Source organism: Ambystoma mexicanum, chromosome 4p (genome assembly GCF_040938575.1).
Source record: "Ambystoma mexicanum isolate Mex_15411 chromosome 4p, UKY_AmexF1_1, whole genome shotgun sequence".
Classification (NCBI taxonomy): Eukaryota; Metazoa; Chordata; class Amphibia; order Caudata; family Ambystomatidae; genus Ambystoma; species Ambystoma mexicanum.
Window position 1 is genome coordinate 293,456,977 of NC_090927.1, and position 15,528 is coordinate 293,472,504.

Genomic DNA, 15,528 nt, shown 5'->3' on the forward strand with positions numbered 1-15,528 from the left:
CTCAAAAGAATCTGGTGCATTGTGAAGAAATGTAGTTGTGCATGCAGAGCCTTCTCACAGGCATCAGGTGTCAGGAGACGGAGTGCAGGAGGAGAAGAGGAGCGATGAGCTCCCACCAACCAAGGCAAAGGAGGAAGAAGATATGAAAGCAAGTTATTTTTGAAAAAAACAGATGTTGCAGCCAATGTCGGCTTGAGTTCCTATCTAGAGCGAAGCCTTTGTGCCTCTCTGGTTCCTTTCTCAGATGGCCAAGGGTCTGCACCAGGGGTGCCTGTATTGTGGCTGCAGCAATATATGTACAATTCCGAGAAATAAAGTTGGTACCCTTAAGTGCGCTCCTTGGGAAGAATTACTCAATCACTTGGTTATGTTAATTCCAATTTGTTTATTCAGTATAGGTTCTGGATACTCCATACACTTAAAGTTTCAATAAACAAACTTTGTCTCCCAAATTGTCTCCCAACACGTGTTTCCCCATGACTTTAGCCACGGTTCCTCAGGGGAGATTCTAAAGTGAAAAAAGAACCCAAGTTCATACATTCTATGTATATAAACAGAGACTTAAGTGCATTAAACCTCTAGTTTCATAACCACTTCTATCTGAGAAGAGGACATACACTCACCCTTGTCATGTTTCTCATAATTCTGATTCAGTATTGATTGGTATTCAATTTTCTCTCTCATCGGCTCTCTATTTGTCTTCCTTTTGTTCTTTTTCCCTTTTTTTCCTTTTTTTCTTTTTTTCTTTTTTTCCCTATAAGAAAAATGCACAAAGCTCATATGCTTTGGTTCACATTCTAATACTGGCTATTAATGTGTTATATTTCTGAACAGCAAAGCAGTCTTTGCTGTCCTATACAGTGTGCTGTGTCCTTCCTAGCCTATATAGAATGGCATTTTAGTATTGATCCATTATTACTAGTATAAATTCTGCATTTGCATTGGTATTCAGTTTGATTGAATTTATGCACCCTCTATAAGGTAGCCCTTTACATTTCTAGAGAAAATTATTTTAAATTGCTATAGAGTTTACCCAAGGAGCGCACTAAAGGGTACCAACTTTATTTCTTGGAAATGAAAGCAAGTTAGACCAGGCAGAGGAAAAGTGTGCAGGGATTGAAAAACCCATGACGTTGTCAACTGCAAGCACTGTACACACGCAGCAAACTGAAGACACTCACCATTCTCCAGTCTACAGTATTTTCCAAAAATGATACAGAAAAACACATGCTTGTGGGAGTACAACTTTGCAGTGGGTGCTGAGTGGTTGATGTCGAGTTATGTGGTTGGCTGCAAATTACTCCAAGTAGAGCATAAGAGGTGATTTTAGGATCTAGCTCAGCCACCCCAAAAAAATCTGCAGTGTACAGTTACTTTACATGAGGAAAGCAACAATTGTGTTTAACTCTCTTCACTACATTTAATTTAGGTACCAATGTGGGCAACTATTCCCTGTGGGACCACATGAGATGTTATCACCCACATGTTTGCCAAAAGGAAAGGGGCATGGGGCATCCTCTCATCATCCCTCAACTGCAGACAATGGGCACATTTGGACAACCATCTCATAACACTATGCCAGATGGATCATAATCTGCTCACCAACTACCAACCAATTGCCGGTTTGGTATGGCCTTTCTGGATCCTGGAGAAAAGAGTGATGGTGCAGCTCCAGAACCTCTTGGAAGACCATGGAATGCTTGTTACATACCAATCCAGTTTAGTGAATAATAAATTGGATTTGAAGCCTATTTTGCATTTTGTTTCATGGATTCCACAAACAGAACTTTGGGATCTGCGCACTGATTTTACCTTCTGTACTCAATCCTAAAATCCAGTTTAAGGCCTGGCTATTGCACTGAATCTGCCCTTCTGGTTGCCTGGAATGACATTGTCATGGCTGCTGATGAAGGAGGTATTATAATGCTTGTCATGCTCTATTTGTCAGAAGAATTCGACACAGTCAACTTTAACATACTGATTTCCAGATTTTCCAAGAAAGCACAGGTATCTGATGATTCACTAAAATGGTTCATATCTAACAGATACATACTAATCTGATGCGTTGCCAATTTTTTGCGGTGTCCCACAGGGGTTCTCTCTCTTTCCTCTTTGTTTAATATTTACATCTGGACACTTTTTAAATGTTTTCCTTAGTTCAATCTGAGCTATCACTCTTATGTTGATGATACCAAACTCTATGTCAGGCTGAAAAATCTAGGCGGAAGTCATTAATCGAGTGCAAGCATGTGCCAAAAAAATAAAATGCTAGATGTTTTGGAAAATTAGTTACAACTCATACCTTCTAAGACAGAGATTATTGTGGTTGGTTAAAAAAAACAGTTGGTTGATCTCCAAGCCTGTGTTTCCTGCCCAGCCCTACTTGACGTCCCAACCACTTTTTCTGCTAAAGTAAAAAATGTAGGTTGTACTTGGCAGGCACATTTAAACTGTTACCTATCTGTTAATGAAGTTGTAAAATCAATGTATTACTGACTTAAACTTTTGAGACCAGTTCTGCCTTTAGTTGCAGAATCAGAAAACCCAGCAGTCTCAGGGACTCTGGTAAACTCCAGATTGAATCTTTGTAATGCCCTTTTCATGGGCATTACAACTGGCCAGATACACCTCCTTCAGCTTGTTCAGAACAAAGAGATTTGACTTCGTTATGGCCCCTACGGATCTGCTTCAATTTCACCATATTGCAGAAACCTTCATTGGCTGCCAGTCCAGCCGGATTCTTTTTAGGATCCTCTGTTTGATGTTTAAGTGTATTCATGGCATTGGCCCCTAGTTAGCTTTTCTCCTGACCAGTCCCTCTTCTCGATGTGTTTCTCGCGGTGACAGAGGTTTTTCCGTTAGCGGCCCCTGAACGTGGAATTTGTTGCACTCCGATCTTCTCAAAGTAAATTCCCTGCCTCTATGCAGAAGAAGCTAAAAACCTACCTTTTCCAATAATCTCTCTTCTACCTGAAAGATTGGCAACTCCACTCTTTATCATGTTGTTTTCGACACTTGTGCCTAGATACAGTTTCTGCTCGAGTCCTCTGCGCATCACAAATTAAAAATCAAATCAAATCAAATGAAATCATATTCAGCAGAGCCATGGATGTCAGCCCTCAAATGTCATTCACCAGTTTGCAAAAATATTTATGGAAGAATAATATGACACCAGTTGCCACAGGGGTTTGATCTCTGGGAAAAAGCAACAGAGATTTTGGCACACTGATGTTGTTCTTATGATTTTACTGGGCTTTGTGGCAGCTAGCCATGTTCCCTGCTTTGCTCGTGCCCTCCTTCTTGTGCTGACCTGCTTCATACGCTAGTAACCACCACTAGCTGAGATGGTAAGTGTGGCCCAGAAGATCAGTGCCCACTTTAGCAGCTCCCACAGCACCAGGAAAACAAGTAAAAAAATCTGCAATTGCACCACCAGCTCCTTTACAAGCAGCTAAAAACTGCAAGTCAGACTTCTTCAGTGAGGTGCTGCCACTGAGGTAACTGTTTGAATTAGAACTATCAATCACTACACATGAACATGAGCTATTTGGTGATGCAAATATTTTGGCAGAGATCCACAGGGACCCAAGATGGAGCCAATACAAACCCCAAAGTTCAGATAGGTATCCATTTCGGTACTTTGAAGGAGCACAACAGTTAGTAAAGGTTTTGTCTATAGAAGACAAATCTCATAGGCACGCCATGCTTATGAGTTAAAGGAAGGAAATTACTAGTTATATCTGACAGGTGCAGCAAAAGCAGCAATCAGCACCTTGGTGAGCTCAAGTTCCAGGTTTGCGACACAGAATCTGTAGAAGGAAAAAAGCAAAGCAAGATTCGGGCCAATGAAAGTCAATGGTAATTTGCAGTCAAGTGGAACCAGCAACACCTTACACCTTTATGCAATTGAACCCAGAGGACCCCTGAAGATGGTTCCATGGATCAGGACCCCATGGTCTGGGGCCAAGTTCTGATGATGCTAGTCACTGGTGCTAGTCACTGAATGTTTATTTCAGAGGTGATGAGAGAACCCTCTGAACATCGGGCTTCTTTTTCAGAAATGGGACCAAGACTCAGTAGCCAGGCACTTGAACTTGGACCAGTGTCTCAGACAGACAAAAAGGCTAATAATCTGTGTTGCCAGGATAGCAACAGAAAATGAACCACGAAGATGGAAGAACTCAAATGGCACTTTGAGGTACAAGATGGTGCAGCCAGCCAGCAAAGAGTGGTCCCAAGATGGGGTTAAAGGATATGAGTGACTAGGGATATGCCTAATATAGAGCAGAGGGGGAGTAGTGGTGACCCAACATTTTTTTAGGTGAAGGAGGTGCTGCAGCTTGAGTCATTTGGTCAAGGAGGATTTGGGAGGGATGTGTAATTACCTACCTGGTATGCTTGGATCAACCTACTCTTGATGGATCTGTTGGGATGCACATATTGCGTACCAGTCAGGCAAAATGTTTCAGTCTGAGAAAGACATTTTATTAAGTGATGCAGTGTAAGCAGTTTGAGTTTTGCACGGCAGAAGAGGTATGTATCAGTTTTAGTTAGTTTTTACACACATTAGATATATCCTATAAAAACACAGAAAGAGCAACAAATGTATTACTGTTGTGGTTGCAGAGGTTATAGATAGGGCAGTGTATTACATGCCCAGCGTTTAGAAGTAGTACATGATGTCATGTTTTGAGCAAGGTGTGAAAAGGGAGTTAAAGTAGGTGGAGAGGGAGAAGATGGAGTCAGAAAAGCGATGCAGTAAAAACGAGGTCAGCAGGTTGACATGGCAAGAGTGCTGCCATCTTGGATTTCTAGTCCTAGCATACAAAGAGCAGAATGAAGGACCTTATGTGGAGCTGAAGCTCTGTTTAGCTCAGTCCCAAGACAGATCCAATGTCCAGACTCCAAGAGGGAAGCCAAGGTCAGAGGCACCCGTGTTGCGCAGGTAAACACTAATTGCATCCAGATGCAGAGCCCAAAGGTGCTGTAAATGGAATGTTAGAAGTGGGGATGGAAGTTAGGATGCCCCCATTTGAAGGACAAACTCATGAGAACAGGAAACAAGGGGTTGCAATACCAACAGGCCGGGTCAGGATTTACAGCAATACTGCCCTCTCCCAATGAGCAGTCATCCCATATGAATTACAAGTAACTCAAAAAAAGCAAATAAATCCCAGAAATTCAGGCTCAAAAGTGGTGTTTTGGTCATGTCGTTACTTGGCACCTGGGGTTTGAAGGAGATAAGGGGGAGCCATATCTGGAACATACCGTGATTTGGGATAGGAAGAGCAGAGATGATGCCAGTAAATGTAGTATAAGGTTGAGGGTGCAGCTTGTGTCTGCTGCTGCGTCTGATATAATGAGGCGGCCCATTGTCTTATCAAAGCATAGTTAGCTTCCCCATCCTTATTTTGATCATGCCTAGGTCGAAGGGGTGCACAACACGTGACTGTTAAGGCTTATTGTTGTAGAGGTGTACCTGCGTACCAATCATGTATTAGGATTCAAAAGTTATGATGTAGTAGACCACGTGTATAGGGGAATGGGATTAGATAAGGTGTGGCCAATTGGTCCAGGGACTATAGGGGGATATTAACATGTCATATAGGTGGTAGCCAATGAGGGTGGTGGGATGAATTTTGTAACCTATGTATGGAATGTGTTGTTTCCTGCTATATAACCTGTAGCCTCTTGGGGCGTGATGAGATCTGTGTCAGTTTGGTTCTACGGGACAGTCTGAGACCTTGCATATAATAAACCTTGTTTTCCCTTGCAGAGCGGTGCAGTGGTTATTTGGCCATTGCATTATTTAATCATACAGGATTTGGGTTGCGTTCCTCTACAGACATTCCTATCACTAGGCTTGCTGAAAAGCCTGGAAAGTTAAAGCAAGGGGTGAATATTATTAGGGGATTTATGCAGATTCAGTACACTGGTATTCTTCTTGGGTCTGATATGTTTTAGCAAAATCTTTTACACAGATTCTCCCTTTGGGTGACATGTTAAGGGCCTACTCCTTCTGGACTGATAAGCCTCTCTCTGCCATGTATGTGATGTACCTGAGGTATGTGGTTGTATGCTTCACCTTGTTCTGCTGTGACCAGCACTAGCTGAAGTCATTCTGGGATTCTTTAGATGTAGCCCTCTAGCCTTTAGTCTCTGGATGGATCACCACAAGGCTTAAGAGGCATGTGGATGTATTCTGAAGTATTTAAATGCTCCATTCTCAATTGCACTTCGTCCTCATACTTTTTTTAAAACAATTTTTATTGATTTTATTCAAACAACAATTAACAAACCCAACTCAACTTACAGTGGTTACATATCTTGCTTGTAAATACACATACATTGTTATTTTTCGCCCACTGTATTTCCCGTAGCACCCCCCACCCAAGCCTACTTTCTCACAGTGTTAGTCTCCACCTCTTGTGGTGGGGAGACCTCTCCCGCCATGCTTGTCGAATCATCATCACTTGGTCCATCATACGTGGGCCCAAATAGCTCTGCTATTAGCTGTCTCCAACCCTCTAGGGCTCCGGCTTCACCTTCTATGTCCCCTTTGCACGCTTCCTGCCATGCCGCTGTTTCTGCCTCTGCCCATTTCTGCAAGTCCCTCAACCACGTCTCCACTTTGGGCTTGTGGCATGCTTTCCATCCCATTGCAATCCTTCTTTTCGCCAATATATATGCCAAATCTTTCAATTTGCTCACATGTTTAAGCTTCCGCGGTCTGGGGAACCCTCCCAACAAACAAGCCCTTGCCGTATCAACCTTCATGCGGATTCCCTTGTCTTCTATTTTCTGTGCTATATCTCTCCAATATTCCACTATCTGCGGACATGCCCAGAACATGTGCACCATTCCTGCGCTTTCCTCATTGCATTTGGGACACACCTGGCTCCCAGCATTCTTAAATTTAGCAACCTTTAGTGGCGTCAGATATGCTCTGTGCGTTATATACAACTGTATTTGTTGCAGCCTAGCATTCCTCGACACTTTCTTGTGATACCCCTGAGCCCTTTCCCACATCCCGTCACTCATCACATCTCCTACTTCCTCCTCCCAGGCCAGTCTAAGGGACGTCACCTCCTTGCCCACTTGAGTCATCATCATCTTGTACACTCTAGAAGTTTCATGCCCACCTTCCGCTATATCATGTATCACATCTAATGTGGTGTCCGGTTCCTCTGCAAGTTGCACTTCGGACCAGGTATCTTTAATTCGTTGCACCATCCCATGGTATGTAATATATTGCCCAGTGCTCAATCCCGTTTGCTCTACCAGATCCTCAAATTCCAGTATTTTCCCCTCTTGCCACACATCCCCCAATGTTGCTATTCCCACCGGTTCCCAATACTTCCTAATCATTAATCTAAGTTGCACATCTGTTCCCATCATTGTAACCAGTGGGATTTGCGGCGAGCACAGGGCCAGCTTGTCCATCAACCGGCATGCCCCCTGCCACATCCCCCACCCAAGACCCAACATCCCCGGGCGGCCTCTCAGCTCCTTCTAGGGTAACCATATAATTTCCCTCAAAAAGTATGGGGAGCAATCTCCCTGAAGCAGCTTATGTTCTAAGGTGGACTCCGCAGAGAGCCATTTGGCTACATGTTGCAACTGGCTTGCTACATAATATGCTTCCCAGTTAGGTAATTTGATGCCTCCTTTCTCATGCGGGTTTTGGAGTTTCCATACGGCTACCCTGTTCCTCATCCCTTACCATAGGAATTCCCTGCATATGCTATCCAGCTTAGTAAAGAATTGCCGGGTTATGGCGTATGGGATGTTCACAAAGCAATGCAACAGTCTGGGCAATGCCACCATCTTGAGCATCGCCTCCCTTCCCATCATTGCCAGGGGGAGTTTCGCCAGAACTTCATGCTATTTTCCAGTTTCCGAACTGTTCTAACTGTATTATGCCTATGTTTGTCTTCTGCTGTGTGATATATACCTATCCCAAGATATCTAAAGGTTGTGGTCTCCCACGGTATCTGAAGTACCGGAAAATTCTCCACCATGAGCCCTCTATATCTGCCCAGCGGAAACACACAGGATTTGCTTGGGTTCACGGCTATACCTGAGAGTTCTGCAAACCTGTCTACCACTTCTAATACATACTGCAGATTTTCCTCTGGGTAGCGCAAATACAATAACATATCGTCTGCGTATAGCGAAATTAAGTGTGATGTTTCCCCAACTACAATGCCTATTTCGTCATATTGCTGCCTTAGATAAATTGCCAGAGGTTCCAAAGCCAGAATGTACAACATAGGAGACCAGGGGCATCCCTGTCTGGTCCCTCTACCAAGCTGCCACCTTTCAGAAATCACAGTTCCTGTCTTCACTCTCGCTAATGGCTCGCTATATAGGAGTTCTACCCAGTGGAGATATCCTGGTCCCATACCATAGCTAGCTAGGGCCGCCTTCAGCCAGGGCCGCCGGACCGAATCAAATGCTTTGATCGCATCCAGCGACACTATCCCCATTTCGCTAGTGTTCCCTTCAGTATGTTCAATCACTCGGTGGAGTCGCCTCAAATTATTCAAAATATTCCTGTTTGGGACATATCCTGTTTGATCAGGGTGAATTAATTTGGTTATGACCTTTTTCAATCTGTTTGCTAACACTGCTGTTAAGATCTTACTATCTTGGTTTAACATTGATAGGGGTCTATAGGAACTACAGTCGCTACCAGGCCTGTCGGGCTTGGGGAGTGGCACAATGACCGCTTCGCGCAGTGATTCCGGCAGTCGCCCAACTTCGTATGCTTCGTTAAGCATTTCCAGCAGTGGGAGGAGAATCTCTGCTTTATATGCCTTGTAAAATTCACTTGGGAGTTCGTCAGTTTCCGGGGTTTTACACGTGGGCAGCTGCCTCACCACTTCCTCTAACTCTTCTAAAGTGATCAGGGCATCTAGCTCCTCTCTCTCCTCTACACTAATTTGGGGTGGCCCAATGTCTTCCAATATATTCTCTATTTCCCCCTCCTTGTCTCCCGCCTCGTCTCCGTACAAGCGTCTGTAATAGTCCACAAATTCTTGGTTAACCCCCTCCTGTGTATCCACTACATCGCCATTATCTCTCACCATTGTTCTGATTAGTGGCCTAGGAGTCTCGTTTTTGTAAAGCCATGCGAGGAGTCTTCCTGGTTTGTCGCCTCCAGCATGTTGTCTTTCTATGTATTTTTTATAATTAAGATTGCATAATCTATCCCAATATCCTGCACATTTCTGCTGCAGGCCCAAAGCCTTTTCTACATCTGCCTTAGTGTTACTGCCCTGTTCCAATATCCTCTCCAATTCCTTCTTAGAGTCCTGTAATTCAGTCAGAATCCCATCCTGCAGTCCTTTAGACTTGGCTATGGCTATTCCTCTCACCACCACTTTAAAGGCTTCCCAGAGTGTGCCCGCTGTCTTAACACTGCCAGTATTTATCTCGAAATAACTTAATATCTCCTCTCGCATATCTTCCCTGAATACGCTGTCTTTAAGAGCTTCTGCGCGCAATCGCCATGTGGGTATCCTTCTCCTAGGGGGTCGGTATTGCCATGATAGCCACAATGGCGAGTGGTCTGAGAGGACTCTCGCCCTATATTCCGCCTGCGGTATTTCGGTCAGCAACTCCTGCGTGACAAATATATAATCCAATCTTGTATGTAGGCCCTGTGGGGCAGCGTAATGTGAATAGTGCCTGTCCTGCGGATAGCATGTCCTCCATGCGTCTGCAAGCCCAAACTCCACCAATAATGCATGTAGTGCCTTTGCAGCCGGGGTGGGTCTAACTATTTTAGTGTCTGATCTGTCAACGGTGGGGTCCAACACACAGTTGAAGTCTCCCCCCCACAGTATGGTCCCCTCACGCTGCCACTGAGTTTACTATACAGGGTCCTAAAATAGGCAGCTGTATCTTGGTTCGGAGCATAAGTATTCACAATGCAAATCTCTCTGTTTTCCACCATCCCCCTCATAATCACCATCCTACCAACCACCTCTACTTGCGAGCTCAGCAACTGAAACGGAACATGCGGGGCTACCCATGTGATCACCCCTCTTGCATAGGCGGAGTATGTTGCCCCCACCATTGTCCCCCTCCATTTTTTCCGTATCACTTCCAGTTTATCTTTTGTTAAATGAGTCTCTTGTAACAGGGCTATTTCCACTTTCTGCCTGTGTAGATACATCATTACCTTGTTCCGCTTTAGATAACTATTGAGCCCCCTAACGTTCCAAGTGACTATCTTAAGGTCCCCCATGGTCCATCTCATTTTCCATGAGGTGTAGGCTTACCCCATAACTCTTCCCTAACTATAACAAACCACAGCACACAACTCCTTCCCTCCCTCCTCCCCACCCTACCCCAACCCCAACTGTTGCCCAGCTCCATCCCTGGAACTCAGGCTCCCCAGCGTTTAGGTCTACCCTGGTATCCCGGGCAAGACCCCAGCAGGCCGTCACCGCACTATCGGCGACCTAACTAAACCTAAATGGGGGATGTACAGGTTGGTCCTGCAAGCCCCCTAGTTAAAGTCTAGATCGCAATATTTACGGATCATGCGTGACTATATTCAAGTCCCATAGTCTTAAGTCCTGAGACCCCAGGGTGCCCCTCTCGTTCATTACTTATCCGCATCACCTCCTTCTCCTGTCCGGACATCCGACTCCTGGGGGCATCCCGGCGTGTCGAGCCATCCCATGGCTTCTTCCGGAGTTTCAAAAAACAAGGTTCTGTGCTTATGAAAAACCTTCAATTTGGCCGGGTAAAGCAGCATGTATTTATGACCCGCTTCTCGCAATTTCCTTTTGACTGCCCCAAAGTTCATTCTGCTCCGCTGCACCGTCAGGGTGTAATCCGGGTAAGCCGTTATGCTTGCCGAACCTCTTTGTATTGTCCCACCTTTGCGGAAATGTTCCAGGATCCTTTCTCGATCCCTGTAGTTAAGTATTTTAGCGATCACCAGCCTAGGTGGGCCTCCTGGTGGCGGTCTCCTCGTTAGGGCCCTGTGTGTCCTCTCCACCGCGAACCCCTGAGACAGCACTCCTCCAGTGATTTCTTGTAGCAACATTGTTTCAACGAAGTCCGTGGGGTTATGGCCTTCCGCCCCTTCTCGTAGTCCAACAATATGGAAATTAGTCCTCCGGGCCCGTCCTTCTGCCTCCTCCGCTCTACTCTCCAGATTACCCACTCGTTGTACCAGGGCCTGAAGCTCCGACAGGTGGGAAGCACAGTCCGCCGTGTTAGGGCCCACCTCCTTCTCAAGGTTCTCCGTGCGCTCCGTCAGAGACCTTACATCTTGCTGTAGCAGATTCACATCCTCCTGCACTGCCCCGACCTGGAGCTCCAGTGCTGTTTTTAGTTCTGCCACCGCCAGTTCGAGCTTGGTCTCCCAAGCCGCCTTCAGATCGGCGATCGCTTCGTGGACCTCCTGATTCGCGCCCATCGTGGCACTACTCACAACTTGGGCTTTGTCTTTGCTCCTGGCTCCCTCCGGGCATGGTGGCGTCTTTGTGTATTCCTCTAATATGGGTTGCTTACTCTTCAGCCTTGGAGGTTTGTTAGACATGGCGCTGTGCCTATGAGTCTTGGATCAGCCCCTTCACCTGTGGTCCTCAGTCCCAGCAAGGGTGGGTTCTCACCGTCGAAGGGCCGGTGATATCTGCCAGTTCCTTCACACGTCCGCTCTACGTTCGGAGCACTCCACCAGTGTTTTTCCTTTTGCTTTTCTTTCTCCGCGGCCACCTGGGCTGGGCAGTGTGTTAAATATTTTGTATCCCTAGCGATCTTTCTCTGCTGCCGCCGAACGGAGTCAGCTCCTCCGTCTCAGGGGTGTGCCCCTCGGGATCTCTTTGTTCTCGTCCGCGGCCATTTTGATGCCCTCTCCGCGGCCAGCCTGTCAGAACAAAGTGACAAAGCGGTCGTTCCTCCGCCGTAATTTTGCAGTCAACCTGCTCATGCTCTGCTCTGTACCTTCCAATGCCTGCACATCCTTTTTGGGCCGCCACTGATCAAACAAAATATGTGTTTCTTGGTCGGATCAAGTTGTTGGATCACGGAGCTCGCAGGAGTTCCAGCCTATTCCATGGCTGCCAAGTCATGCCCCTTCGTCCGCATACGTTCATGTCCTTCTGTTAATGAACTTCTTGTGGGAAGACAAACTACCCCCAAAGCTGGAGAACTGTATGAGGTAATTGATTCAAATATGAATAATTTGCAAAATGCTTCTCAAAGTTTGACTTAACCTGCTCCTTTCATTCTTCTTAGATTGTGCAGTTTTTAAAGACTGAATGACATGTGCTCTCTGTCCAGGAGAACCAGGAAGGTCGAACTCTTGAAGTAAACCATCTTCAGACCTTTTGTCTCTTTCTTCCTAGGTGTTCTGCATTGCTGCAGGATGAAACAGAACATTGCATTTAATGCCGAGAAGCTTGGCATGGAGAGCCTCACCTGGTAGGCTTCTTATAATGGCTTAAGAGCCTAATATTAAAGCAGGTAGTCTAAATGATCAATACAGATGCAGTCCACATAAGATGCAGGGAGTGTTGGCCGATGTGTGTTAATCAGCTGACTACAAGTAGGGTGGTTTCGTCACTATCTTGAAAGGAAGGATTACATCCATGCCAAATAGGTGTGAGGAATTGGAGAGGATGTACAAACTGTTCCCCGGGGAGTTCAGTCACATCACCTGGCTGCATACTGGGGCCCAAAGTCTGTGGAGCATTGGTAGGGACAGAAGTGTCAGATGAACTCTCTGCCCCATGTGTCAAGGCAGCATTGAGAGGAAAAGAAGAAAAACACATTTCTGCTCCTGCATGGAAATTCAGAAGGTGGTGCAGGTGACACAGCAAGAGCCAAAGGGCAGACCAAGTTGAAGGATCGTGTGGTGAGGGCTGCCCTAAGCATAAGCAAGCTGTTGGAGGGACACAGCACAAGCACACATTCTATTGGAATCCCTCACAGGGACTTGGAGCGGAGCTACCTGTTACTCCTACTCCAGGTTTGGTTTAGTTTAGTTTATTCATTTGTATTGCGCACCAGACCCGAGGGTATGAGGGCGCATGAGCAGCAAGGTGATTCAAAGCTTGGTTACAGGATGCTTATACTTTACATTACATAATTATACATTACATTACATAATTACAGTGTGACGATGAAGGAACATGTGTACAGTTTGGCAGGAGAGAACCCATTTTTGTTGCCACCCATTTTAGTGCGTTTAAACCTGGGGACGGTGAGCAGATTAGCATTGGAGGTTCTGGTGGGTCTGATGGGGCTGTGTTTGCATATTCTGTCTGCCAGATAGCGTGGGGCAGCATTATTCAGGCATTTGTGGGTGAGCGATGCTACTTTAAGCAGGATTTTGTCTGTTGTGCTGAGCCAGTTATGGGATTTCCTGATATTGGAAATGTGTTCCCTCCTGGGAATATTGAGTGCTGCCCTAAGGGCGTTGTTTTGTAGCGTCTGAATTTTGTTGGTGATTTGTTTGGTGGCTCCTATGTAGAGGGCGTTACAATAGTCCAGTTTGGATAATACCAATGCTCTGGCAAGTGTAGTGCACCTCTCCTTACCACCCAAAGCTGACTGCTTCTTTTGGCTTTAATAAATGGTTTGGGCCTGTCTTCAACAGGCAAGAAAATACCCAGGGGTAAATGCGAAAATCTGCCCACTGGTCATCACAGAATTTTAACTAAGGTCCTATTTGTGCCTACATATATCATGATAGCAAGGCAGGTAGTTTGGATTGGACATCTTGATAAATAGTATTCTGGGGATATTATTGTTCTACACCAACTGAACATTATTATAATCACTCAGTAATTGAGCTGTGGGACCTGAATACATTCTATTCAAATCGCTCTACAAATTACCCCCATCAAAAGAGCAGGGGCGAAGGAGAGGGTGTCTAAAACTAAGAGTGGAGGGGTGTCAGTCTATCCCAAATCCACATACAGAAATCATGGCTAGTCTAATGCCTCTTTCCGATGAACCTGGGAGACCTACCCCTAATGATTTGCATGTACTGGATTTGTCTCGAATTCCAGATTTCATGTTCTGGCCACCTTAGATGATATTGATTGCCCAGATGCCACCTCCTCCGCCTCTTTTCTAGATATGCCCCCCCACTTTTGCTGCTTTCACCCTCTGTGGCTCACAGTAGTACTGAAAGGTGATTGGGAACCGTGTCCTGGAATAATTCAGGCACAAAGGGTATGCTTGAACAAGAGGATGTATTGTCATTTTTGTGTGTCCACAATACCGTTTTTCTTCAGGAAACCTGGTCTATTACTATGCCGAACATGACCAAATCTATTGTCCAACAAAACCCTGTGAAGAATAAAAACAGAGGAAGGAATGCTGGAGGGTTATCCACATGGGTATCCTGCTCTATGAGAAAAACTTGTGAGGTTTTAAGGTCTGATTCTAAAAACATACTCATCATAATGGTAACATTTCCCTCCAAACACAACCTTCTCCTTTTCAATGTTTATAATGCCAGGCATCTAAAGGAAAGGTACCTTACTTCAGGTGCTCGAATAGTATCGCGATATGATACATCCCATGGACATATTGATTTTAGGGGGGATTTTAATCTCAAACTGAGTAGTAGTCCATTAATTGATTTATCTGATTGGTTACAAGATATAGCTGCAAACATACCACAGACCATTATGCACCAGGACTTAAATTCTATAAATTCCTAAAGGAATGGGGTTCAAGAATTGCAAATGTAGAGTATTGCTAGATATACTGGGTAATAGTACTTTTTGGAGCTCTTGTTTTCCATCAACAAAAGATTGTTTTACATTGAGAGTATGCAATAGGCCACCTTTGTGATCTTTTGAGGTCATTCCTTAGTCACAAAGCGACCATACAGCCTTATCACTCAAATGTGTATAGAAGAATGAATCTAGTATGAGGATCTCTGACACTTCTGTGTCCACACTGCCTGATTTAGTGCCTAATGTGGGAAGAGCACATTACACATGCTAATGATACCCTTGAAGAGATTTGTTTTTTATGTGGGAGAACTCTATTTCTAGATCAATCATAATACATTTTAAGAAGTTTAAAGAGATCCATACCTATAAAGGTAAAGCAGAATAAAGATCATAGCAGCATAGGCAAGTTCTTATACGAATGATAGTTAACAAAATGTGACCTAATACATACCCTTAAAAGAATACCACATAACTCGAAGGAAGTGAAAGTAAGGAGCTCTGTGTACAAGCATACTTTTGAGAAAGCACAAAATACACTGGAGTAAAGGAATGCGCTGAATATAGAAGAGGCTACATCCTTGAACAACTCTTGCAAATTGTGGTCACTCGTGTCACACTCATTGGACAAGCATTCTGACACATATAGGGAAAGAGTACTTACAGGAAGTTTAGCCTATGGAAGAAAAAGATAGTGAATTCCGTTCTAATGTAACAAATGATCCCCACCTTATTGGGCAAAGTTCAGAAGATGAGTTCACATTAAGGGAAGTTACTGAAGCAATGTATGCACAAACATCTTTTAAAAGGCTTA